Here is a 27,929-nt window from a genome sequence, read left to right as displayed (position 1 = left end):
CTTTTTGGAGCAGATATTGATGTCGGGTGCACCCCGGACAAGCAGGCACCAGCCTCTGAGTGCGGCAGGCAGGTGTAATCGGAGCAGGAATACAAATTCCAGCCGCACCGCAACTTGGCAATTTTTGGATTTAACAGCGGAGCCCCACACGGTGCCTATCGCCCTCCGGATGGATTGAAATTGACTGGCGATTGAAGGCAACACGGGTAAGGGATCCTCCGTCTGTCACCCTCTATAAATGAACTGTCATATTGCTGTTGGCGACAGGGTTCACAATACTATTACCGTAGTTGCGGCTGTAACTACGAACCGAAGTCATGTTTTGCGAAATGGAGCGGCGTAAAGCAGAGCAGGGCATGTTCAAAAACAAAAGCAAAACTGCTGATACACAGGGAGGAGCGCCGGGAGCTACGAGCAAGAACGCTATGGATTTGAATGCCAAATTGATGACTCTGGAACGTCTGTACGAGAGGGAGATTAGAAAATGGTGGGAGGCCACCTCTCTCCAGAATTATATTGACGTCGATCGTGTACCTAGAGGATTTAGGATTTACACGATACCGGCATACGAGAATCCAGACCCTCTGCTACTTGATGCATGGGTTGAACACACTGCCCAATCTTGCAAGGGGAGTTTGATGATTTTAGTGCGTTTTGCCTGGAGCGACCGTGATAAGGCTCTTGCTCAAATTAAAGACATTGAACATGACCTATCTAAAGAAGAAGATCAATAAAAATTAGAGGAAAAACGGGAGGGAATGAAAAAACGTTTAAAGAAATATGAAGAAAAGATCAAACAAAGAAAAGAAGAAAAATTTGAAAGAGACGAGAGGGATTATAGCAGGGGAAGGGTGCTTACCTTCTCCAAAAAAATATGATAATCCCAGGAAGGAATTGAGGAAGAAGAAACCTGAAGTAACTGCCACAGTTCCAGAAACCTCAGATTCTTCCGTCACGGGAGACGAAGTGTCAAGCGAAGACGGCCAAGATGGTCCACCTGAGCCGTCGGCTTTTCACGAGGAGTATCATGTTATGCGGAAACAACAACTCCAGGGGGGGAGGGGCAAACCCCCAGAAAAAAGAGGAGTAAGAGGAAGACGAGGAGGGGGGGCTGGAGCCGCCAACATCGTAGGCTCGCCACCCTTAACCAGGAGCAGGAAGAACTTCTACAAGAAGAAGGTGTAGAAGCAATGGACAATTTAACCATAATTAATCTGACATCGAAAATTCTCACTGATGAAGAGCAAAATATCCTCAAGCTTGGACTCACGTTTTGCCCACAAAAAAACTTAGAGTTCACTCAAACACGGATAGACCTCTTTAAATTCATCCGCAAACTAAAATTATATAAATACTTTAAATTGAAACCTCCACCGGGGAAACCAACGGCTGTTGGCTGTACAGGGGAGGGTATATTGACCTGCAGAGATCTGGCTGACATTAGATCTTTGGAAGAACTGAGGCTTGAGGTTAACGAGGACGAAGAAACCAATTTGAGAAACACACAATTAGTGACAGAGATGGAAGTGCAGCAAAAAGGTGGTGCTACATCTTTCAAACCTACTTCTACTTTCATGCCTGTAATGGGTACAGATGCTATAGACACTTTCTCGGAAGCTGTGATCCAAGACTTGCGGAAATTAAGGAGTACGATGAAATTTAAACATGAGAATCAAAATTTCTCTAATAAACAGCATTTGGCACTCAAAAAGTTATGTGAGGACTCTTCTTTTGTATACAAACCCTCGGACAAGGGAGGGAACATTGTTTTGCTCACTAAAGCACACTATGAAAAAGAAGCGTTACGACAACTTAACGACTCTACCACATATACTAGAGTAACAGAATCTATTTACAACATCAGTATCAAAGAATACCATGATATGATCTTTAAATGGTATAACAGAGATATGTTGAACTGTGATGAACACCTTTTCTTGAGATGCCTTAATCCAGTAACTCTGTCATTTTACTACCTACCCAAGGTGCATAAGGACCTGGTGAACCCCCCGGGTAGACCTATTGTAGCCTCGCAAGGCAGCCTCACAGAACATCTGTCTATATATATAGACTCTTTTCTTTCCCCACATGTGGTAAATCTAAAATCATATTTGAAAGACACCAAACATTTTCTAAACTGTATTGAGAACATTGAATGGCGAGAAGGGTACACTATGTTGGTCATTGATATCACGGGCCTGTATACTTGCATAGGGCATGAGGATGGGCTGCTAGCTATTTCATGGTTCCTTGAGAGTAGAGCAGTAAAATATTTCGAGCATAATAAGATGCTGCTTGAATTTATGCAATTCTGTCTGAATAACAATATTTTTCTTTTTGGCAAGGAGTTATTTAAACAGCTGACGGGAGTGGCGATGGGTACCTGCTCCGCCCCCAGCTTCGCGAACCTCTTCGTGGGGTGGTGGGAGGAGCAGGTGGCCTGGTCACCCGCAAACAAGAAATGGAACGACCTCGTGAGGGGTTGGTACCGTTATATCGATGACCTCTTCATAATTATGGAGGGGTCAGTCGAACTGGCCAAGGAATTTATTGAGGTATTAAACACCAATCATAACAACCTTAGGTTCTCAGGAGAAGTAAGCCAAACTGAAGTGAATTACTTAGACTTGACAGTGTTCATTGAGAACAACAGTTTGCAAACCAGACTTTTCCGTAAGGTGACTGCTGGGAATTCCACTCTATATGCGACCAGTAGTCACCCAACTAGTCTAGTTAACAGTATACCTTACGGGGAACTGCTCCGGATTAAGAGGAACAATACTAACGAACAGGAATTCCGCAAAGCTGCGGGCAGCAGCATACTAAGGTTCAAAGCAAGAGGGTACAAAGATGGGGTACTCAGACAGGCTTGGAGCAAGGTGAGCAAGCTAGAGAGAAAAACGCTGCTAGAAAACAAAAAAGTAAGAACAGGAGGTGGGGAGTTTAGACTCATAACGACCTACTCTAGCAATGCTTCTGATCTCAAACGTATTATGCGTAAGCATTGGAACATTCTTATGACGGACAGTGTTATAAAGAAAGACTTACCCTCTTACCCCCTGGTGACTTTCAGGAAAGCTAGGGCTCTTAAAGACTACCTAGTACACAGTCACCATGAAGAGTTCAAACCCAAACCCAAGTTAGAACCCATGAAAGGCTTCTTTCCTTGTGGTCGCTGCAAGGCGTGTAAAGGAAGTAAGCGTACTGTACACTACAAAGTTCCAGGGGTTGAGACACCCAGAAGAATACAAAAATTCCTCACGTGTACTACGCCGTATGTTGTGTATTGCCTGACATGTCCTTGTGGCAGGAGGTATGTCGGCAGTACCACTAATCCAGTGAAATTAAGAATTCTTGAGCACCAGAGAGCGATCCAGAATGCGGATGTAACTTACCCTGTGGCCAGACATTTTGACAAGGAACATGCACGTAACAGGGATCTGTTGTCATATTTTTGTCTAGATTCTGTCCCCTTAAGTGAGAGAGGGGGAGACAGGCTACAGAAACTTAGACGACTCGAGTCGCGATACATAATCGATCTGCAAAGCAAAATGCCTATGGGTCTAAATATGCATGAGGATTTGGGAGTTCATTTAATATGATTGAAAGAATGAATTTGGTGGAAAATTTCTAAATGTTAATTAAGAACTTTTCCTCCTCTTATGACGCATTTGATTTGTGACATGATTTTTAATGGTTGATGCAATGTATTATTTACATATCCGCATGGAGGGGATAATGGCCCATCCTGGGCAGTATAACAGCACCGGAGGTGCGAGTCTGAGTGCAGACAGTAATGTATATAACAGATATGTTTGCAATACGATGCGGGTGTGCCCATTCAGGGTGACATAACTATGGTTTACATTATTGTGTGAGAAGGTCCTTGATTTAGACTATATGTTGAAGGCGTTTCTATTGAGTACACACAATGCAATGTTTGAATGACCCATTCTAACATGGCGACTATATTTTCGTCATTGAGTCCTACCTCTATGTTGATATGACACGTGATGATTTTAAATGGCGGTGGTTCGCCGTGACTTTGATTCATTACTGAAGAAGGCCGAGTGCCGAAAACGCGTTCTTGTTTAATAAATATTGTGAATACAACCCTGCGAGTGCTGCTACCTTAATTCCGCAGGATTGCGGTTTGGGACTTTTTGGAGCAGATATATATATATATATATATATATATATATTACCTACTGGCGGTCGCCAGTAGGTATATATAGTTTGGATTTTTTCTCTATGGGATTTTTGAAAATTCTATGTCTAATAACTTTGGCGTTTGTGGACGGAATTGGTTGAAATTTTCAGGAAAATGGCACATTTTGTTTCTGAGCAGCCCTTGAAAATTTGGGGGGGGTTCGTCAAGGGGGGGCCGAGAAAAAAGGGGGGTCCCAAAACGTGTTTTTAACATTGAGTTTTCCATAGGGCGGTTGGCCTCACTTTTAGCCCGAACGGCTGAATGGATTTGCACGAAACTTGGCAAAATTGTAGGGACTGGTAGCCCGATGTGCCTTTTGTAGGTCTCAATATATGTGCTCCAGTGGATTTTGAGAAATTAACGTTTAAAAAAAGATATATATCTGTAACAGCGGACCAGGCAGCGTCCCAGGACGCGTACTTTTCGCGCAACGGAGCTTTGTGAAGCGAAGCTGATTGGTTCTCTGGCGTCTGTCAACATTCCAAAAAGTCCGTAGCGGCCGCCATCTTGTCTCTCGGTAGGATCGAGAGACAAGAGGAGGCCAAAACAAAGGGGGAAATAACCATAAGGGGGCATAGTAGATCCTCGCTGACCCCCTAGGTTTGATGTGGAGGTTTTCAAAGGGCCCCGCGGGGCAAAAAAAATAATAATAATAATAATCGAACGGCTGAATGGATTTGCACGAAACTTGGCAAAATATTAGGGACTGGTAGCCCGATGTGCCTTTGCTAGGTCTCAATATATGTGCTCCAGTGGATTTTGAGAAATTAACGTTCAAAAAAAGATATATATCTGTAACAGCGCTCCGCTTCGCGTAACGGAGGTTTGCGAAGCTGATTGGTCATTCTGTCACTGGGCTATAGTTGGGCTACATCTGGCTGATATTTGGGCTACATTTGTTTTTTTGTGTGTCTGGCGGCCATCTTTGGGCTACATTGGGCTACATTGGGCTTCATTGGGCTACATTGGGCTACATTTGGGCTCCAACATATATATAGGCCAATGTAGCCCAATATATATTTTTCAAAGTTAATTTTCGTAAAAACCACTGGAGCATATATCTTGAGACATAGCAAAGGCACATCGGGCTACCAGTCCCTACAATTTTGCCAAGTTTCGTGGAAATCCATTCAGCCGTTCGAGCTAAAAGTGAGTCCAACCGCCCTATGGAAATGAAGGAAATGAATGGGTAATTTGTAATTAGCAAATAGCTAATCGCAAACTAGGAATGGTAAAGAATCGCTATTTATTCCTTAAAGTTCGCTATTTAGGAAATGCAAAAAACTTTGATGATACATATGGCGGTTCATCTCTAACAAGATAAGAAGCATAGGGATACATTTATGATGACTGGCGCATCACCAGGGATGTGTTAGTCATTCTGTGCCGCTGTTCCGTCACCTATGGTGTGCTGCATTTACAATGCGGCGCATCATGGGGCAAAAACAGCACAGATGCGTGATGTATCTGTGCCGTAAAGGTGGCGCATTGCTGGAGTTGTATCGCAAGTGTGATGAAGCTCCAGCAAGGGTCGGGGGTGCCCCTGTCGCAGGGTTTCTGTTCTCACACAGAACTGTGGACAGAGGATTGGAACCTCGGCGAATTAGGGTGTCCCAAAACTCACGTTAGTAATCAAAAACTCCTTAGCAAGCTAGGTACAGTGTCACATTGGATATAACAAACTCTCAATGTTTAGACAATCCAGAATATGAACTTATAGTACCTCAGGATACGTGGAACTCATGAACAGTCGGTCGTTATATATTTCTTAGAAACCAGAACATGGAGTTAAGAAGAACACATGTGTATTTAAAATGTTTATTTACTAATGCCGTCTTCTCAGGCGTAGTATCTTAGATAATACAAGTACACATATTATCAGTAGCAAAATTACCAGCATAGTTACTAGTACATAAAAAGCGAATGGTGATAGTATGTTAACATGCTGTAAATGAAGAAGAGTTAGCAACACTTATAAGCAGCCGCGGGCCGTGGAGGGAGTTACAGTGAGGCAGGGAGGCGGGGAGGGGGAGAAGCAGGGTGGAGAATACAAGTACACATATTATCAGTAGCAAAATTACCAGCATAGTTACTAGTACATAAAAAGCGAATGGTGACAGTATGTTAACATGCTGTAAATGAATAAGAGTTAGCAACACTTATAAGCAGCCGCGGGCCGTGGAGGGAGTTACGGTGGGGCAGGGAGGCGGGGAGGGGGAGGGGCAGGGTAGAGAGGGCTCCACCCTGCTTCTCCCCCTCCCCGCCTCCCTGCCTCACCGTAACTCCCTCCACGGCCCGCGGCTGCTTATATCTCACCCTCCCTAATACACATATTATATTATTTGCTAAGAAGGTCTCTTTGTGTTGGTTTAGGGCGTGCCCATACTTTAGTGTCTTAGATTTGAAGGAATCACATCAGCATACACCAGCTCTCTCTTCATGTGAACCGCATCAACTGTTGTGTATGTGTGTTCGGCAAAGCAATATAAAACCCGCCTCATGCCCAGAATTGGCAGAAGTTGCACTTATGTTATGAGTATGAAGTCGTGGAGATCAGACCTCATAACAATTCTGTATCGTGTTGTTCTTGAAACTTTAGCACTCGCTGTACAGATATAGTTTAACAAGCAAAGCAGATAGTAGAGCAATAACATATTATTCTCATGTAAACCACGATGAACTACTAGGTGGAAAGCTAAAGCAACAACTAAGTGTCGTGTGCAGAAGTTGCAAAAAAGGAAAAATGGCGTTTAAACCGGTAATGAGCCCATGCTAACTTAACACGGTGTAAAGATATCCAGGACCTAGATGACACCTCCCCATGATCCGGAAACGAACTGAATAAGATAATAGAAGTGCCATCTCATGAGAGCAGATTGCAAGTTTATATGTGGACGGTCCGCAAGGTAAAGCATTAAAAACTAGGAAAATGTAATGCTAAAGAAAAATAAAACAGCCAAGTACTTTATCGAGTCTTAAGCCAATAGGCAAGGTAAATAATAAAAACTTGACAAATAAGTCAATGAATTGTCAATGAAATGCTAGTACTCAGCATATCAAACATGAAAAAGGTCTATGACATAACTGTGTATGCAAAATAAGCTGCAACAGCCTCCAATAGGAAGTCACCGTCTTCATCAGAAAACAGTTCAGCCATCCAATTTAAAAGCGGAAAAGAACATACGTGCTCTCCCAGCACCGGATCCTCTATCACCATCAGAGGACAGCTCGGTGGGTTTTCAAGAAAGCTCTGTTCCAAGAAAGACTGTGCTGCCGCCAATAAATTCCAGGGACCAATTAGTCCATGCATCAATGCCACAGCCATAATCCTTTCGCCAGGACAAACCAACTCGTGAGTAATGATAGGAGTCATCAGCTGATTAAAGTCGACGTCAGGAGAAACCGGTCCGCAGAGACACAAATCAATGGCCCAATCGAAATCACAGGTCAGGCAGTGAAATACAGGCTGGACACAGGTGAAGTAGGAGAATCGAAAAGATAATCCATATGCCGTGCTTAATATCGCCAACGGCATTGTGCCATAATATTCTAGCATGCGATTGCGGAACAGTGTCAGCAGCTGCAGGGTGGGAGGTTGCATAGGAGGGACATCCATATTTAAAAATGTAAAAAAGCACAAGAGCGTCCGCTGGTAATGCAAGTAAAAATGCCAATCCACGAAGCAGAGTGGAGAAAATAGAATGAAAGAAAGCAGGGATGACTCCAAAGATTTTCTCAAATGAAGTCACGAGACCACTGGTAACAACTTTAAAAAAGTGCGCCAGGGCCTTTGTGGAGGATGCGTTAAAGATAGTCCGAACCATCTTGCTGAAATTGAAAGGCAAATATGAATTGAAAAGGGTCTGCACCTCTGTACGGGTGTTCGCTATGTGAAGCACGAAAGTTTCACGGGCCGAACTCAAGGCCACCTCTCTCTGAGACAAAAGAGCTCTTATTCTTGCCATGCCGTTGAAATCTCTCCCAAGGTTGGTATTTGTGGCCAGATTGAAAACTCCCTATGTTCATGTGTGGGAGAAAATAGAAAATTTCTGCAGGAAATAACCCGTTCACTTACTGTTACGATAAAAGGAATACTTTTAATTAAGTCAGAACAATCTTCATTATTGAGCATCAAATAACTACCATTTTCCAACAACTTGAACGTGGGGATGATAGCAGGAACTGGCGTGCCTTGTAACACGCAAGCCATATTTGGTCGGTGTTTGTTGCATGAACCGTGTAACTGTATGTGCCTACACATTAGTGAATGATCTGGCGTCTCAGTGCATTCCTCTCCATTCAGATAAACTTCTTGATCATCTTTGAAACATCTGTATGTGTATGGAAGCGACCAGACCTCATGAAGAAAAGCACTACCTAAAGGTTCATAACGACCTATTGGTATATATTTCATACAATTTGAAAACTTATATAAAGCAAAAGGCAGCGTTATTAAACCGTGGATAAGGCACGTTGCCAAAAAACCCGCAATCCTCTGCTGATGATGTCACTGAGCATGTCATGAATGATGTAATATGTGACATCATCAGCAGTGGATTACGGGTAATAGTATCTCTAGTTTACTCCCCTATAGCTGTCTTTCTTTTAACATAAGTGTCTGTTTCCTTCCCTTATACTTACTGTTTTTGGTTCGCTTCCGGTTCGCGTACCGGCGAGCGAACTGGGAAGCGAACTAAGAGAAATAGAGGTTGGCACAGTTCCAAATATTGTACCAATTTTTTAATAACGGGGAGGTAGTTCTGAAAAGAACTTTTTTTTTTATTGTTTTTGTTGTTTTATATTTTTTTTATTATTTTTCAGAACATTTTTTTACTTTTTTTGAATTTTTCTGAACAGTTTTATATTTTTGGGGGTTTTTCTTGGAGGGGGCAATGAAAACGATTCATTGTAAAGGGCTCAACAGGAGCAACAAAACAAAAAAAAAGTATTTATTATTTTGGGCGTTTCGTACAAACTTGCATATGATAGTCAATAGCTCTGTTGATCAGAGTGATGCTTCTTTCTCCATAGCAAATGAATCCATCGCAAAATACGCAGATGTGTTTTACTTCACCAAATCTCATTTGTATATTTGGCACCATCTCCCTGCCCTCTGGTCCCGTTACTTCCGGTACAACAGATCTTCTGGCCATAATAGGGAGATTATCTAGGTCGTTCCGAAACTGTGCAGCACTGTAGTTGTTAGGATGCCACCTAGTCATATGGCGATGCATTGTGTAGTTTCCGAAACTGTATTTTTTCTCGGTTCCTCTGGACAGTCTATCTTGACATATAAGGCAAGTTACGTATCTTGCATTTACTTTTTTCTGACCTTTGGGAATTTTAAAAAATTGCCAAGTGAAGTTTTCTTTCCAGTGAGACGTCCTGGGTTCCTCAGGCAAAAACTGCCTCTCTTCCTGCTCTTCCTCGTCTTCCTCTTCTTCCTCTTCTTGCTGAATTATAACTTGAGCAGGTGGTCCACTCTTCCTTGGATGTGGTGGAGGTGGTGGGGAAGCACCAGCTGAAGCTACTAAAGAAGCCATTGCTCAGTGATCACAAAGGGTCTTTCTCTCGCAATGATGAAAGTCAGAGTGAGGAAAGAAGGAGGGATTTTCATCATTTGGGAAAAACAAGAGTTCTCAACCAATCAAAAGTGTTCATTTTAGATTATATGACCTAGTCTTACATCATTAGGAAACCAAAAGTGAAATGAACCAATGAAAAGTGTTATTACCAAGTCACATGACTTGCTGTGTTTACGTTAAGCGCTTTGCAGGGCCTCCCGGTTTGCTTCCAGAAACCTGCGCTTTGCGACTCGCTTCGCGTACCAGTTCGCTAACGTAGCACGTCATATGACGTATCACGCGACAACGTGAAACGTCATGCGGACGGGAGGCGTCACGATGTTGTTTTCTAACGCGGCACTTGCGGTAAAGAAACGTTTACCGGCTCGCGGTCTATTTCGCGGCATCAAGGTCAGCTAACGGGAAGCTTCCCGATTCGCGAAGCGGGAACGAAGAAAAAAAATATTAAAAAAAAAAATTATTCATAAACATATAAAATATATTTTTGGATTTAAAGAAGAATACATTTTACAGCTACAGATATTAGCTGTTAAAAAACCAATGAAATTCACTGAAAAAACCATAGGTTATAGACCATATATAGTTAGGAATTAGCATTTACAAAACCTTGAAAATTCACTGAAAAAACCATAGGTTATAGACCATATATAGTTAGGAATTAGCATTTAGAAAACCTTATTTTACTCACACAAAACCATTGAAATTCCATATATAGTTAGTTGCACTAACTATATATCGCGCACCCGCAATCCACTGCTGATGATGTCACATATTACATCATTCATGACATGGTCAGTGACATCACTGATGACATCACTGATGACATCTCAAATGACATCACTGATGACATCACTGATGACATCTCAAATGACATCACTGATGACATCATGACACACCAATACCAGTTACTACATACGCACTCACTGATTCCTACGTCTACACACACATTCACTCATTCACCCATACAATAACTCATACATACAGTCACTTATTATTACAACACTATCATATACACTCATACACCTATGCAGACAGTCACACACTGCCACTCATCCATGGAGTTACTCACACACCAAGTCAGTCCTGTAAAGAATCAATCACACTTCCATTTCTTCATCTATACAGTTAAACACAGAACACCATACTTCAGTGACATCACTGATGACATCACTAATGACATCTGAAATGACATCACTGATGACATCTCAAATGACATCACTGATGACATCATGACACACCAATACCAGTTACTACATACGCACTCACTGATTGGTACGTCGACACACACATTCACTCATTCACCCATACAATTACTCATACATACAGTCAGTTATTATTAGAACACTATCATATGCACTCATACACCTAGTCAGTCCTGTGAAGAATCAATCACACTTCGATTTCCTCATCTATAGTTAAACACAGAACACCATACTTTTCACACATATACTAACACATACTTACTCTCTTATACAATCACTGATACAAGTACACATTGATATGCACAGAGTCACACACCTCCCAGCCAGCCACACACACACTCAGTCTTCCATACATCCAGTCATTCTTCAATATGTAAAACGTATTTAAACTTTACAAAAACACACAGACACTAGATGATGTCATCAGTGATGTCATTTGAGATGTCATCAGTGATGTCATCAGTGATGTCACTGACCATGTCATGAATGATGTAATATGTGACATCATCAGCAGTGGATTGCGGGTGCGCGATATATAGTTAGTGCAACTAACTATATATGGAATTTCAATGGTTTTGTGTGAGTAAAATAAGGTTTTCTAAATGCTAATTCCTAACTATATATGGTCTATAACCTATGGTTTTTTCAGTGAATATATATATATATATATATATATATATATATATTTTTACATATTTATATATATATATATATATATATATATATATATATATATATATATATATTCACTGAAAAAACCATAGGTTATAGACCATATATAGTTAGGGCTTAGCATTTAAAAAACCTTATTTTACTCACACAAAAACCATTGAAATTCCATATATAGTTAGTTGCACTAACTATATATCGCGCACCGGCAAACCACTGCTGATGATGTCACATATTACATCATTCATGACATGGTCAGTGACATCACTGATGACATCACTGATGACATCTCAAATGACATCACTGATGACATCACTGATGACATCTCAAATGACATCACTGATGACATCATGACACACCAATACCAGTTACTACATACGCACTCACTGATTCCTACGTCTACACGCACATTCACTCATTCACCCATACAATCACTCATACATACAGTCACTCATTATTACAACACTATCATATGCACTCATACACCTATGCAGACACTCACACACTGCCACTCATCCATGGAGTTACTCACACACCTAGTCAGTCCTGTAAAGAATCAATCACACTTCCATTTCCTCATCTATACAGTTAAACACAGAACACCATACTTCAGTGACATCACTGATGACATCACTGATGACATCTCAAATGACATCACTGATGACATCTCAAATGACATCACTGATGACATCATGACACACCAATACCAGTTACTACATACGCACTCACTGATTCCTACGTCTACACACACATTCACTCATTCACCCATACAATCACTCATACATACAGTCACTCATTATTACAACACTATCATATGCACTCATACACCTAGTCAGTCCTGTGAAGAATCAATCACACTTCGATTTCCTCATCTATACAGTTAAACACAGAACACCATACTTTTCACACATATACTAACACATACTTACTCTCTTATACAATCACTGATACAAGTACAGATTGATATGCACAGAGTCACACACCTCCCAGCCAGCCACACACACACTCAGTCTTCCATACATCCACTCATTCTTCAATATGTAAAACATATTTAAACTTTACAAAAACACACAGACACTAGATGATGTCATCAGTGATGTCATTTGAGATGTCATCAGTGATGTCATCAGTGATGTCATTTGAGATGTCATCAGTGATGTCATCAGTGATGTCACTGACCATGTCATGAATGATGTAATATGTGACATCATCAGCAGTGGATTGCGGTGCGCGATATATAGTTAGTGCAACTAACTATATATGGAATTTCAATGGTTTTGTGTGAGTAAAATAAGGTTTTTTAAATGCTAAGCCCTAACTATATATGGTCTATAACCTATGGTTTTTTCAGTGAATTTTCAAGGTTTTTTAAATGCTAATTCCTAACTATATATGGTCTCTAACCTATGGTTTTTTCAGTGAATTTCAATGGTTTTTAATAGCAAATATCATAAGCTGTCGAATGTCAAGTACGTGGTAAGTAAAAACATTTTCGTGTTTATGCACACTGATCTGCTTTGAATGCTGCCCCCCCCTCCCCCTCATTTCCATTAGGAGTACTCTCTCTTTGCAGATAGTGAAGGGTAGTTAACGCAGGCCTTTGCCCTCGTTGTAATCCGTCGTGCCTGCTTCTCTCTCCATTTGATTGATTGTTATCCAAGCATTTACTGTTTTAGAATTGGTTCTCTTTGGTTCATTCTCTATTTACAAACAAGCACAGAGTCGCAATACTCTGTTTAGTCTTTGCAGATAGCGAAAAATCGTGTAAAAAAACAAAAGGAATCGAGTGAAATCAGTAGGCCACTAATGGGATCTCTTTTTGACCTCGCTAAAATAGAAACATTAGGAACAACCCCTCATGACAAACACGAAACGATTGAGATGAACTGAACTCCACACCATGATGGCTGCAATACAGCTCGGCTCCGCCACCCACCCCGCCCAAAATAACGATAAACTCTATGCAAATATTACAAATATATACAACACACCAGCAAAGTAACAGGGTAAAACATTTTATTAAACAACTATTTACATAACTATTTTATACTTTTTGTTGCCCGATCCGGCTAGCTCAATCGATCGAGCATGAAACTCATGCACTCTGATGGTTCAAAGTTTTGAGGAGTGCTTGTAACACTGTCTGAAGCCTATTTGCACTTGCTTCAGCTTCACTATTGTCAAAGTAAAGTGGGGACTGTTTGAGGACGTGACTGCATTTGTGAACAATGTAATGCGGTGCCACCCTGAACCGCTTGACGGAGGCCCCCGAGGGACGGTGTGATGGCGCGGACTCAGAGGGGGTGCTTGGCTCCGGCTCCCTCCCCAAGTCGTGTTCTCCTGGTGTACCCTGAGATCGCCCCCGACATAGGTGGCCGGCTCCCGGGATCAAGCGGAACTTTTTGCCTTTTGGTAACTCTTCCATTCTTGACCTTGTCCCACAATCCGTTTCACCTAAAGACACGCTGTAGTGGGGCGCCCCTTTACCCTTTCAGTTGCCATTCCGCCCGCTTTTGCTACACTGTGCCTCTTCCGCTATTCAGCTGTTTACCGCCCGCTCTTTCGACTACAGCGTCTCGCTCACCATGTAGTTGAGTTGCTCCCGCTCTTGCGGTGCAGCGATAGCCGGCTGCCACAGTACTCTCAAAATGGCGGCCGGATCTTCAGATTTGGGCGTGGTCCACTAAAATTGCCCTGCGACACCTTGGAACTCGGACGCTTGTCTGCTAGAGATTGGGCTCCATTCTCGAAAGCGTCCCCTCAGCCTTGAAGATTCTACAAAAGTCTTGGGGGCCCCCGACTCCCGCAGGCTTCTGGTGGAGAGCGGCTAGCATTATTGCTCGTCGAATGGCCACGACGGAGCTACGAAATGGTGGTGCTCTCATGCTAACGCCAGCTTCAGTCTGAAACATCCAGAAACACTGTAGACTACCAATTCGATCAGTTCCGGTAGCGCCCCAACGTGACCCGGTAGAGAAGAACTAGCCCTCCCCTCTTTCACTGATGGTTCTTGTTGCCTGTCCCTTCTGTTGTCATTTAACAGAACTATTTAGCCTGCTGAAAGGGGTTGTGTTCCGACCGCTGGTTGGTGGAGACATTTTGACTATATTCTAGACCTGCGTTGTCGCGTAATGCGTCATATGACGCGCCGCGTTAGCGCATCCGGAAGTGATCCGGGGCGCGACGCGCAGCGCGTAACGTAAGCATAACAGGTCATGTGACTTGTTAATAAAACTTTTCATTGGTTCATTTTACTTTTCTTATTCTAATGATGCTTTCGAACATTATTTTTTCTTAAATATATGTTATAATGTTCCAGGCTAATGTACTTTCCCGGAAAATTTACAACTGTCCTGCAAGTAAAATATATTCCTTTTTCGAGAAAAAGGGCGTTTCTTCGTCCCATGACGGAGCTGTTGAGCAAAAGAGGGTCGGCCTGCTGTCTTAGTCGCCGATACGCCTGAATATGAGATTCTTATCGATCACTTTATGTTGCAGGAGTAGAAAACACAACAGCCCTTGACCATTTATCTTTACTGCGTTCCTGCGTATTATACCTTTTACCCTTCATGTAATTGGTCTGCTTTATTTCACTTGCCTTTTACTGATTCTAAAACAGTGACTATTATTAAAAACTTTACCAATGTATATACTACTACCATGTTTTCTTTTAAAAACCTTTATTGTGAAAATGTCATTATACAAATACGGGCCTATAACCACGTGGGCCGGCCACGGAGCAAACTGTAATCGTATATGATGAGTAGACATTTACACTGTAGAGGAACGTAACGGGCGGGCCATTAGGTTGCAAGAACTAAAGTGTCTAACAGTTGCGGAATCGGTGGACGTACATTTTATAATTAAAATACGACAGGGCCACTTACAATAAAATTATCTAGATATACATTTGCGGGCAAGTACCATGGGTGACGTTAATTCGAACTTTCAATAGTACAGTAATCAATAACACATCAGAACTTAATATCAATAGGGATATCGAAATATTCAATCTATTCTCGTCCCCGCCCGCCATGTGCTTCAAAACTGCATACGTATCTCGTGATATCAAGGTTGTGCAACCAGTACACAACAAGGAGTTACGAGTCCCATTTATTCCGGCGCCATTTTGGGCGAGGACGGGCAGGTCCAGGATATAGTCAAAATGTCTCTACCAACCATCGACTATGATGATGTTCATATGCTGTATTTATTAGAGTAACACTCATCTGTCCACATGAAATTAATTTGCCACAATCTAAACATGTCATTTTAATCTTTCCAAAGTTCTTCTAAATATTTGGGACCGTTTCCCTTGCCTCTGATGCTGTCAGTGCCACTTCTTTGATGAATGTACTGGCAGGTCGGGGGTTCTCCTCCAAATCTCTCTTTTATGCAGCACTATAATTAATCGGTGCCACCTCTCCATATGACGATGCATGGTATAGTTACCATAACTATATTTTTTTTCGGTTCCTCTGGAGAGTACATCGTGGCAGATGAAGCGTGTAACGTACCGGGCATTTACCTTTTTTTGCATGTAGAGGAAAGGAAAAAAAATTCGAGCGTCCGAGTTCTAAGGTGTCCCAGGGCCATTTTAGTGGACCAGGCCCAAATCCAAAGAACAGGCCGCCATTTTGAGAGTCCTCTTGCAGCCGCCTGTCGCTGTAGCATCAAGAGCGGCCGAAACTCAGCTGAATGGCAACTGAAACGGTAAAGGGGCGCCCCACTACAGCAGACGAGCCTCCACCTAGGAAGGCCCGTTCACGCCGCCTCCCCCCCCCCTTCGGGCACCCCACGCCGTTATTCGGAGCAGGATTGTAGGATGGCCACACCAGTACGGCAACTTGCCAGACACCACCTCGGTGCCTACCGAATCTCAGCGCCTTGTGGTGTCTTCTATTCAGAAAACATTGTTGTGCTGCCTTCGACCTATTCGCCGCAAGTGCGCACGCAACTCAGCTGCGTAGCTTGCTAGACACCACCTCGGTGCTAACCGAATCTCAGCGCCTTGTGGTGTCTTCTATTCCGAAAATATTGTTGCGCTGCCTTTGGCCCCATTCGCACATCGGTCCGCTACTGACGCCATCTCACAGGCCAACGGGGCGCCCCACGCCGACTTTCAGCATTGTAGGATGGCCACACCAGTGCGGCAACTTACTAGACACCACCTCGGTGCCATCCGGATCTTGGCATCTCAGCGCCTTGTGGTGTCTTCTATTCAGAAAATATTGTTGCGCTGCCTTTGGCCCCATTCGCACATCGGTCCGCTACTGCCGCCATCTCACAGGCCAACGGGGCACCCCACGCCGACTTTCAGCATTGTAGGATGGCCACACCAGTGCGACAACTTGCTGGACACCACCTCGGTGCCATCCGGATCTTGGCATCTCAGCGCCTTGTGGTGTCTTCTATTCAGAAAATATTGTTGCGCTGCCTTTGGCCCCATTTGCACATCGGTCCGCTACTGCCGCCATCTCACAGGCCAACGGGGCGCCCCACGCCGACTTTCAGCATTGTAGGATGGCCACACCAGTGCGACAGTTTGCTGGACACCACCTCGGTGCCATCCGGATCTTGGCGCGTTGTGCTGCCTTCGGCCTATTCGCACATCGGTCCGCTACTGACGCCGCCTCATGTGCCAACGGATTTTCTACGCTTTTTATACCCTATGCCGCATAACAGGTCATGTGACTTGTTTATAAAACTTTTCATTGGTTCATTTTACTTTTGGTTTCCTAATGATGGAAGGCTTGATCATATGACCTAAAAATAACACTTTTCATTGGATGAAAACTATTTTTTTTTCCCAAACGATGAAAGCCCCACCTTGTTTCTGGATGTTTCAGACTGAAGCTGGCGTCAGCATGAAAGCACCACCATCTCGTGGCTCCGTCGTGGTCATTCCGCGAGCAATCATGGCAGCCGCTCCCCACCGGAAGCCTACAGGAGTCGGGGGCCCCCAAGACTTTTGTAGAATCCTCAAGGCGGAGGGGACGCTTTCGAGAATGGGGTCCAAGACCTAGCAGACAAGCGTCCGATTTCCAAGGTGTCCCAGGGCCATTTCAGTGGACCAGGCCCAAAAAGGAAAGAGCCTGCTGCCATTTTGAGAGTCCTGTGACAGCCGCCTATCGCTGCACCGCAAGAGTGGGCGCAACTCAGCTGAATTGCGGATTTTGACACAGTGGACCAAAAGCGGACGGAATGGCAACTGAAACGGTAAAGGGCCGCCCCACTACAGCAGACGAGGCTCCACCTGGGGAGGCCCGTTCACGCCGCCCCCCGCCCCCCGGGTGCCCCACGCCGTTATTCGGAGGGCGGCAACTCAGCTGAATTGCGGATTTTGACACAGTGGACCAAAAGCGGACGGAATGGCAACTGAAACGGTAAAGGGGCGCCCCACTACAGCAGACGAGGCTCCACCTGGGGAGGCCCGTTCACGCCGCCTCCCCCCCCCCCCGGGGCGCCCCACGCCGTTATTCGGAGGGCGGCAACTTACTGGACATCACCTTGGTGCCATCGTTCTGCTGCCTTGGAACTATTCGCACAACAGACCGCTACTGATGACCCACCCCCCGCGACGCCCCACGCCGGATACCGAAATCAGTGCGGCACCCAGGCAACATCACCTGGGTGCCGTCCAGAAATCTGGACGTTGTGCTGCCTTGGGACTATTCGCACAACCGACCGCTACTTCCTTCTTTTTCCCTAAAAATGTTTAAATGTTTTTACTGTTTTTGTTTTGTTGTATATATTTATAAGTTATTAAAGTTTTATAATCCTACTACTTTGTTGGAGTGCTATATATTTTTAATGTGACACATAATTGTAAAAACTTTGATGTACAAAGAGTCATCCCTGGAATCTTCCGCTTCAGGCTCGGTCCCCTCCCCAATCACAATACAGGATGGTTTTCAGATAGTAGGAACGCGTGTGGTGTGACGGATCTCATCGGGTGTGGGCCTTGATCTACTATAACTCCTTTGAAGAGGGGTAATTCTTTACAGCTGGGGCCATAAACTACATCTGCAGGGCTAGCTGATAGCCTGGGACCGGCCTGGACAATCGGACACAGAGGAAGAGGAGTGTCAGAGGGTGCGGTAGTGAATAGGGCGAAAGGGAGGTGTCGGGCGGGCACAGGGTGTGATTCTCAGGGAAGAGCAGCGCAGATGGGGGGAGGTTTATTGCCCATGCATAAGACAGAGAGCGGGGGTGACCAGTGCCTGGGGGAGATGCTTGCGAGGTTGGGGAGCAATGCTAAGGATCGACAGCGTGCAGAGAGTGGGTCTGGTCAAGTCATCTAAAATGGCTGCCGTGCACGACAAAAGTGTGGCATTTGAAAAAAGGCAAGATGGCGCAGACAATGTTTTTCAACACTTCCTGATTTCCTTCGAATCGAACGTTAACAGACGTTGGGGCATATTACCAAAGTTAAGCGATATTTATCCCTAACGATGCTTAGCAACACATTTTTTACCGCTAAGCATCGTCAGAAATTATCGCAGATAAACCTTGCTATTATCAAGGTTTATCGCAAATGCAATAAAAAACGGCCGCAATGCATTAATATCGCTGAAAAGTCAGCGATATTCATGCATTACCGAGCTAATGCTCTTATCCATGTTATCCACCTCCCATTGGATAACATGGCTAAGAACTGCTCAGGGCAGGTGTTACTTTTTGGAGATATTCGCGCTTAGCGCGAATATCTCCAAAAGTTGGTAATAGGAGATAGCGATGTTAGCGACTGTTTCCAGTCGCTAACATCTTGGCATGCCCACTTTGCATGTCATTAGTGATAAATATCACTGACATGCAAAGTGGGGCCCAAGATGGTCGCTATCTCCTACTAGCGGTCGCTAACTGGTGTTAGCGACAGCTAGGTAATACGGAGATAATTTTATCTCCGCTTTCTTGGCTTTTAAAGCCAAAAAAGCGGAGATAAACCCCCTTGATAATATGCCCCGTTATCTCTCCCACACTACCGGTCCCCCTGGGCTTAAACGCCGAGATGGTAGGGACTGCATCCCGTGAAGATAGGCCGAGACGTCACTCAGCAGAAAAAAAAGTTAAAAAAAAGTCTATAAACATACAATAAGTTAAAAGTCAATCATTCTTCATTCCTTGTAGTACGCTCCCCAGTCCGCTTCCCGTTACGCTAACCGGGCGCACCCCACCAAAAAAACGATTTTAAAGCCTCCACATCAAACCTATGGGGTCAGGGAGGATCTACTATGCCCCCTTATGGTCATTTGCCCCTTCCCTTTGGCCTCCTCTTGTCTCTCGATCCTACCGAGAGACAAGATGGCGGCCGCTACGGACTGTTTGGAATGTTTACAGACGCCGGAGAACCAATCAGCTTTGCTTCACAAAGCTCCGTAACGCGAAAAGTACGCGAACTGGAGCGCTGCCCGTTCCGCTGTTACAGATATATATCTTTTTTTGAACGTTAATTTCTCAAAATCCACTGGAGCACATATATTGAGACCTAGCAAAGGCACATCGGGCTACCAGTCCCTACAATTTTGCCAAGTTTCGTGCAAATCCATTCAGCCGTTCGATTATTATTATTTTTTTTTTTTTTTGCCCCGCGGGGCCCTTTTAAAACCTCCACATCAAACCTAGGGGGTCAGGGAGGATCTACTATGCCCCCTTATGGTCATTTTCCCCTTCGCTTTGGCCTCCTCTTGTCTCTCGATCCTACCGAGAGACAAGATGGCGGCCGCTACGGACTGTTTGGAATGTTTACAGACACCGGAGAACCAATCAGCTTCGCTTCACAAAGCTTCATAACGCGAAAAGTACGCGAACTGGAGCGCTGCCCGGTCCGCTGTTACAGATATATATCTTTTTTTGAACGTTAATTTCTCAAAATCCACTGGAGCACATATATTGAGACCTAGCAAAGGCACATCGGGCTACCAGTCCCTACAATTTTGCCAAGTTTCGTGCAAATCCATTCAGCCGTTCGGGCTAAAAGTGAGGCCAACAGCCCTATGGAAAACTCAATGTTAAAAACACGTTTTGGGACCCCCCTTTTTTCTCGGCCCCCCCTTGACGAAACCCCCCCAAATTTTCAGGGGCTACTCAGAAACAAAATGTTCCATTTTCCTGAACATTTCAGCCAATTCCGTCCACAAACGCCAAAGTTATTAGACATAGAATTTTCAAAAATCCCATAGAGAAAAAATCCTAACTATATATACCTACTGGCGACCGCCAGTAGGTAATATATATATATATATATATATATACATATACATTACCTACTGGCGATAGCCAGTAGGTATATATAGTTAGGATTTTTTTCCTATGGGATTTTTGAAAATTCTATGTCGAATAACTTTGGCGTTTGAGGACAGAATTGGCTGAAATTTTCAGGTAAATTGAACATTCTGTTTCTGAGCAGCCCCTGAAAATTTGGGGGGGTTTCGTCAAGGGGGGGCCGAGAAAAAAGGGGGGTCCCAAAACGTGTTTTTCCCATGCAATTTTCCATAGGGCGGTTGGCCTCACTTTTAGCCTGAACGGCTGAATGGATTTACACCAAACTTGGCAAAATTGTAGGGACTGGTAGCCCGATGTGCCTTTGCTATGTCTCAAGATATAGGCTCCAGTGGTTTTTACGAAAATTAACTTTGAAAAATATATATTGGGCTACATTGGGCTATATATATGTTGGAGCCCAAATGTAGCCCAATGTAGCCCAATGTAGCCCAATGTAGCCCAAAGATGGCCACCAGAGACAAAAAAAACAAATGTAGCCCAACTATAGCCCAATGACAGAATGTCCCAGAGTGTTCTAAAGAACAACTAGAGTGCTAACAGTCCTACTTATTACAAAGGTATGGCACACCTGAAGCCATCTTGATTGGAATAAAGTGGTAACGCTTAAAATATTTAATTTAAAAAGGAACAAAATGAGGGGGTTCATTTTGCCATAGAAAGTATGATTAGCGAATATATGACGAAATCCCGCATACCATCAGTCCGCAAAAAAAATCCTGCATGTACTATTAGGCCGCAAATTAAAATAACGAAAACTTTTAGAACGAATATGCCTTTAGCATACACTAAACAACTAAACTACCCTAAACCCTAAAACACTACCCCCAGCATGACCCTACACTACACAAACACTACAACACTACCCTAAACCCTAAAACACTACCCCCAGCATGACCCTACACTACGCAAACACTACAACACTACCCAAAACCCTAAAAAACTACACCCCAGCATGACCATACACTACGCAAACACTACAACACTACCCTAAACCCTAAAACACTACCCCCAGCATGACCCTACACTACACAAACACTACAACACAACCCTAAACCCTAAATCACTACCCCCAGCATGACCCTACACTACGCAAACACTACAACACAACCCTAAACCCTAAAACACTACCCCCAGCATGACCCTACACTACGCAAACACTACAACACTACCCTAAACCCTAAAACACTACCCCCAGCATGACCCTACACTACGCAAACACTACAACACTACCCAAAACCCTAAAACACTACACCCCAGCATGACCCTACACTACGCAAACACTACAACACTACCCTAAACCCTAAAACACTACCCCCAGCATGACCCTACACTACGCAAACACTACAACACTACCCAAAACCCTAAAACACTACACCCCAGCATGACCCTACACTACGCAAACACTACAACACTACCCTAAACCCTAAAACACTACCCCAGCATGACCCTACACTACGCAAACACTACAACACTACCCAAAACCCTAAAACACTACCCCCAGCATGACCCTACACTACGCAAACACTACAACACTACCCAAAACCCTAAAACACTACCCCCAGCATGACCCTACACTACGCAAACACTACAACACTACCCAAAACCCTAAAACACTACCCCCCAGCATGACCCTACACTACGCAAACACTACAACACTACCCAAAACCCTAAAACACTACCCCCAGCATGACCCTACACTACGCAAACACTACAACACTACCCAGAACGCTAAAACACTACCCCCAGCATGACCCTACACTACGCAAACACTACAACACTACCCAAAACCCTAAAACACTACACCCCAGCATGACCCTACACTACGCAAACACTACAACACTACCCAAAACCCTAAAACACTACACCCCAGCATGACCCTACACTACGCAAACACCACAACACTACCCAAAACCCTAAAACACTACCCCCAGCATGACCCTACACTACGCAAACACTACAATACTACCCAAAACCCTAAAACACTACCCCCAGCATGACCCTACACTACGCAAACACTACAACACTACCCTACACCCTAAAATACTACACCCCAGCATGACCCTACACTACGCAAACACTACAACACTACCCAAAACCCTAAAACACTACCCCCAGCATGACCCTACACTACACAAACACTACAACACTATCCTAAACCCTAAAACACTACCCCCAGCATGACCCTACACTACGCAAACACTACGACACTATCCTAAACCCTAAAACACTAGCCCCAGCATGACCCTACACTACGCAAACACTACAACACAACCCTAAACCCTAAAACACTACCCCCAGCATGACCCTACACTACGCAAACACTACAACACTACCCTAAACCCTAAAACACTACCCCCAGCATGACCCTACACTACGCAAACACTACAACACAACCCTAAACCCTAAAACACTACCCCCAGCATGACCCTACACTAAACAACCACCACAACTCTACACTACACTAACACAACACTACACTACACAACACTACACTACACTACACAATCACTAACCCACGAAAAAATTAACACAAACCCACTTACCTCTCTCGTCATCGTGGTTTTCACAACGCAAATGCATTTACCATACATGCCTTTAAAACGTAATTCTTTGTAAAGGCATGCGCGATAAATGCACATGCGTTTTGAAAAAATGCGGGATAATGGTATGCGAGGTCAATGACCTTGCGGGATAATGGTATGCGGACTGAAAGTCTGCGGGATAAAAAATGCGGGAAAATGGCTGCAAACCATGATTAGCAGCAGACTTCCCTGGTGAGCACTAGCTTTACTACAGTGATCTAATGAGCAACTAGAGTGCTAACATTTAGAATTTATGGCAAAGGTGTGACACATCTGAATGCCTTCTTGATAGAACCAAAGTAAACAAGCATTGAAAATGCAATAGATCTCGCCCTCGTTTAAGTTAAAGCCATTCTGTTTGTAATGAGGTGACTTTTTAGCTTTGCTTTTATTAGTGTTTTTAAAACTTTCATGTAAATAACATGCATATGTATGCATATATGTATATGTATGCATGCATTTATATTTATATAGATATGCAGATTATATATGTTTATATATGTATATTACCTACTGGCGATAGCCAGTGGGTATATATAGTTAGGATTTTTTCTCTATGGGATTTCTGAAAATTCTATGTCTAATAACTTTGGCGTTTGTGGACGGAATTGGCTGAAATATTCAGGAAAATAGCACATTTTGTTTCTGAGCAGCCCCTGAAAATTTGGGGGGGTTTCGTCAAGGGGGGGCTGAGAAAAAAGGGGGGTCCCAAAACGCGTTTTTCCCATTCATTTTTCCATAGGGCGGTTGGACTCACTTTTAGCTCGAACGGCTGAATAGATTTACATGAAACTTGGCAAAATTGTAGATATGGTTTGCCCGACGTGCCTTTGCTATGTCTCAATATATGTGCTCCAGTGGATTTTGAGAAATTAACGTTTAAACAAATATATATATCGGTGACAGCGCTCCGGTTAGCGCCCCGGTTCGCGTACCTGACGCGTAACGGAACTTCGCGAAGCGAAGCTGATTGGCTCTCCGGTGTCTGTCAACATTCTAAACAGTCGGGAGCGGCTGCCATCTTGTCTCTCGGTACGATCGAGAGACAAGATGTGGTGAAAAAAGAAGGGGGAAATGAAGGAAAGGGGGCAAGGTAAACCCCTCCTGACCCCCTAGGATTGATGAGGGGGATATTAAAGTCCCCCGCGATTTTTCGCGGTAGAGGCGCTTCCCGGTACGCGAACCGGGCAGCTAACCGGCAGCATAGCGGGAGTCCGCCATCTTGTGTTTTTGGAGCGTCCGGTTCGCGTACCGGGTAGCGTCCCGGTAAGCGTAACAAGGGGAAAACCAAGAGAAACAGTGAAAAAAAAATTAAGGGAATAGATTTCCAGCAAACTTGGCAAAATTGTAGGGACTGTTTGTTTGATGTGCCTTTGCAAGGCCTCAAGATATGTGCACGTGTGGATTTTGTCTAATTAAGGTTAAAAAAAATATATATATCTGTAAGCGTGCTCCGGCACGCTTACGTTACGGGTTTTGTTTGCGCTGCAGAACCGATACGTCACGGTTATGCGACGCGTCATGAGGCGTCTCACGTGGCTACGTGATACGTCACGTAATAAAGAATATATTTTACAGCTATAGATATTAGCTTTTAAAAAACCAATGAAATTCACTGAAAAAACCATAGGTTATAGACCATATATAGTTAGGAATTTGCATTTACAAAACCTTGAAAATTCACTGAAAAAACCATAGGTTAGAGACCATATATAGTTAGCTGGACATTTTATTGACATAAAACCAATGAAATTCCATATATAGTTAGTTGCACTAACTATATATCGCGCACCCGCAATCCACTGCTGATGATGTCACATATTACATCATTCATGACATGGTCAGTGACATCACTGATGACATCACTGATGACATCTCAAATGACATCTCAAATGACATCAATGATGACATCATGACACACCAATACCAGTTACTACATACGCACTCACTGATTCCTACGTCTACACACACATTCACTCATTCACCCATACAATCACTCATACATACAGTCACTCATTATTACAACACTATCATATGCACTCATACACCTATGCAGACACTCACACACTGCCACTCATCCATGGAGTTACTCACACACCTAGTCAGTCCTGTAAAGAATCAATCACACTTCCATTTCCTCATCTATACAGTTAAACACAGAACACCATACTTCAGTGACATCACTGATGACATCACTGATGACATCTCAAATGACATCACTGATGACATCTCAAATGACATCACTGATGACATCATGACACACCAATACCAGTTACTACATACGCACACACTGATTCCTACGTCTACACACACATTCACTCATTCACCCATACAATCACTCATACATACAGTCACTCATTATTACAACACTATCATATGCACTCATACACCTAGTCAGTCCTGTGAAGAATCAATCACACTTCGATTTCCTCATCTATACAGTTAAACACAGAACACCATACTTTTCACACATATACTAACACATACTTACTCTCTTATACAATCACTGATACAAGTACACATTGATATGCACAGAGTCACACACCTCCCAGCCAGCCACACACACACTCAGTCTTCCATACATCCACTTATTCTTCAATATGTAAAACATATTTAAACTTTACAAAAACACACAGACACTAGATGATGTCATCAGTGATGTCATTTGAGATGTCATCTGTGATGTCATTTGAGATGTCATCAGTGATGTCATCAGTGATGTCACTGACCATGTCATGAATGATGTAATATGTGACATCATCAGCAGTGGATTGCGGGTGCGCGATATATAGTTAGTGCAACTAACTATATATGGAATTTCATTGGTTTTATGTCAATAAAATGTCCAGCTAACTATATATGGTCTCTAACCTATGGTTTTTTCAGTGAATATATATATACATATATATATATATATATATATATATATATATATATATATATATATATATATATATATCCAACACCAGTCCAAACTTTCGTTCCAAAGAAGGCGCTGACTCCGTGAATAAATTCCAAAGTAAGATTTCTTTTATTCTGATTTACGATATATATGAAGGCAGGGTAGGGATACCCTGCCCCTCTAGCCCTTGTGGGCACGGTCCCCAAAGGAATCCCCCCTGGGCCATAATATTTTTTTTAATGTTTTGATCCTGCGGGAGTCCTGCTGTTGTTTTCCATTAAATAAATTGAATAATATGGGGAGGGAGTGGGACAGGCCAGGCAGGGCCCCAGAGACCCCATCCCTTTGAGCCAAATATAAACATAAGGGGATGGGTGCTTATGGCCTCCCTCCCAAGCCACTTATAGGTCCCAGGGACCCAGTCTCCTGGGGCCAAAACTAATTTTAAAAGGAGAGGAGGTCTGCCCCCCTCCTTTGGTTCTCTCTGTTCCAGGGACACAGGGGTAAGATACTGCACATTGTTCCAGGCAGCCCAACCCCATAATATGTATCCTTGCCAGGGAGAGTGCCCACACTCCCCTTTGCAGTAAACTCCACTTTGATTCCACTTAGCTGGTGCAGTTATACACAGCTTCTCCAGCTGGGTGACAGCAAAGACAAAGTGCTGGCTCCCATCAGCACCTGGTATATAGGTGTCATCTGTGGGCAATGGGGAACCCACTAAGGCCACTAGGGATGGCGTACCCGAGAACGTTAAGATGCCAAAAGGTGGCCTGCAACCCTCATAATTTTTATTAAAACACCCTAGGGGATGGGGCTGACGCGTCAAGATGGTGGTCGCACTTTGAGAGTGCCCTGGGGTTTTAATGGAAACAACTTGAGGCTTGGACAGTCGGAGAACAGAGACCTCTCATGTGGTGGCCTCGGCAGCAATCAAGGTGGTGGGTCGCTGAACCCTGAAGCCAATGCAGCCCTAAGCCTGGTGCTGCTGTCTGCTGTGTGATGGGTGGAGCTGTGGTAACAGTCGGTCCACGGGGCCAGAAGAGAGGCTGGGATTGTGGCTTCCATCTCCTCTGTGAGCCATGAAGCACTGATTTTTGCAGAGTGGGCTTGTTGGGACCTGTTGGGGTCGAGCTGATGCCAGGTGACCGCCCACACTGATACCCAGAGTTAAAAACGGACCTCGGTGGGGGTGTCGACTGCTGCCTTGCTGCTCCTTACAGCAATCCCTGTCGCACAGTAGAACCCTATGGACTGCCCGTTAAGAGAGATCTATGAGCTATGGATGCCTAGGCTGAAGGCTCTGGCCAGACGCTCTGGGGTAAAATGATGGCGAGGGTGATTGTGGAGAGGGTATAACTGTAAGACACTGCTGGCACTGATGCGCATCCATGGACTCCACATTATCTGCATGGGAGCCCTGTGAGGAGGTGGGCCTTCACAAGTGGGACCAGGGGATTATATTTTTGGGTGAGAGACCTGGCAGGTGACTGA

Source organism: Lissotriton helveticus, chromosome 2_2 (assembly GCF_964261635.1).
Source record: "Lissotriton helveticus chromosome 2_2, aLisHel1.1, whole genome shotgun sequence".
In the NCBI taxonomy this organism is placed as follows: domain Eukaryota; kingdom Metazoa; phylum Chordata; class Amphibia; order Caudata; family Salamandridae; genus Lissotriton; species Lissotriton helveticus.
Note: the sequence above shows the minus strand (reverse complement) of the source record.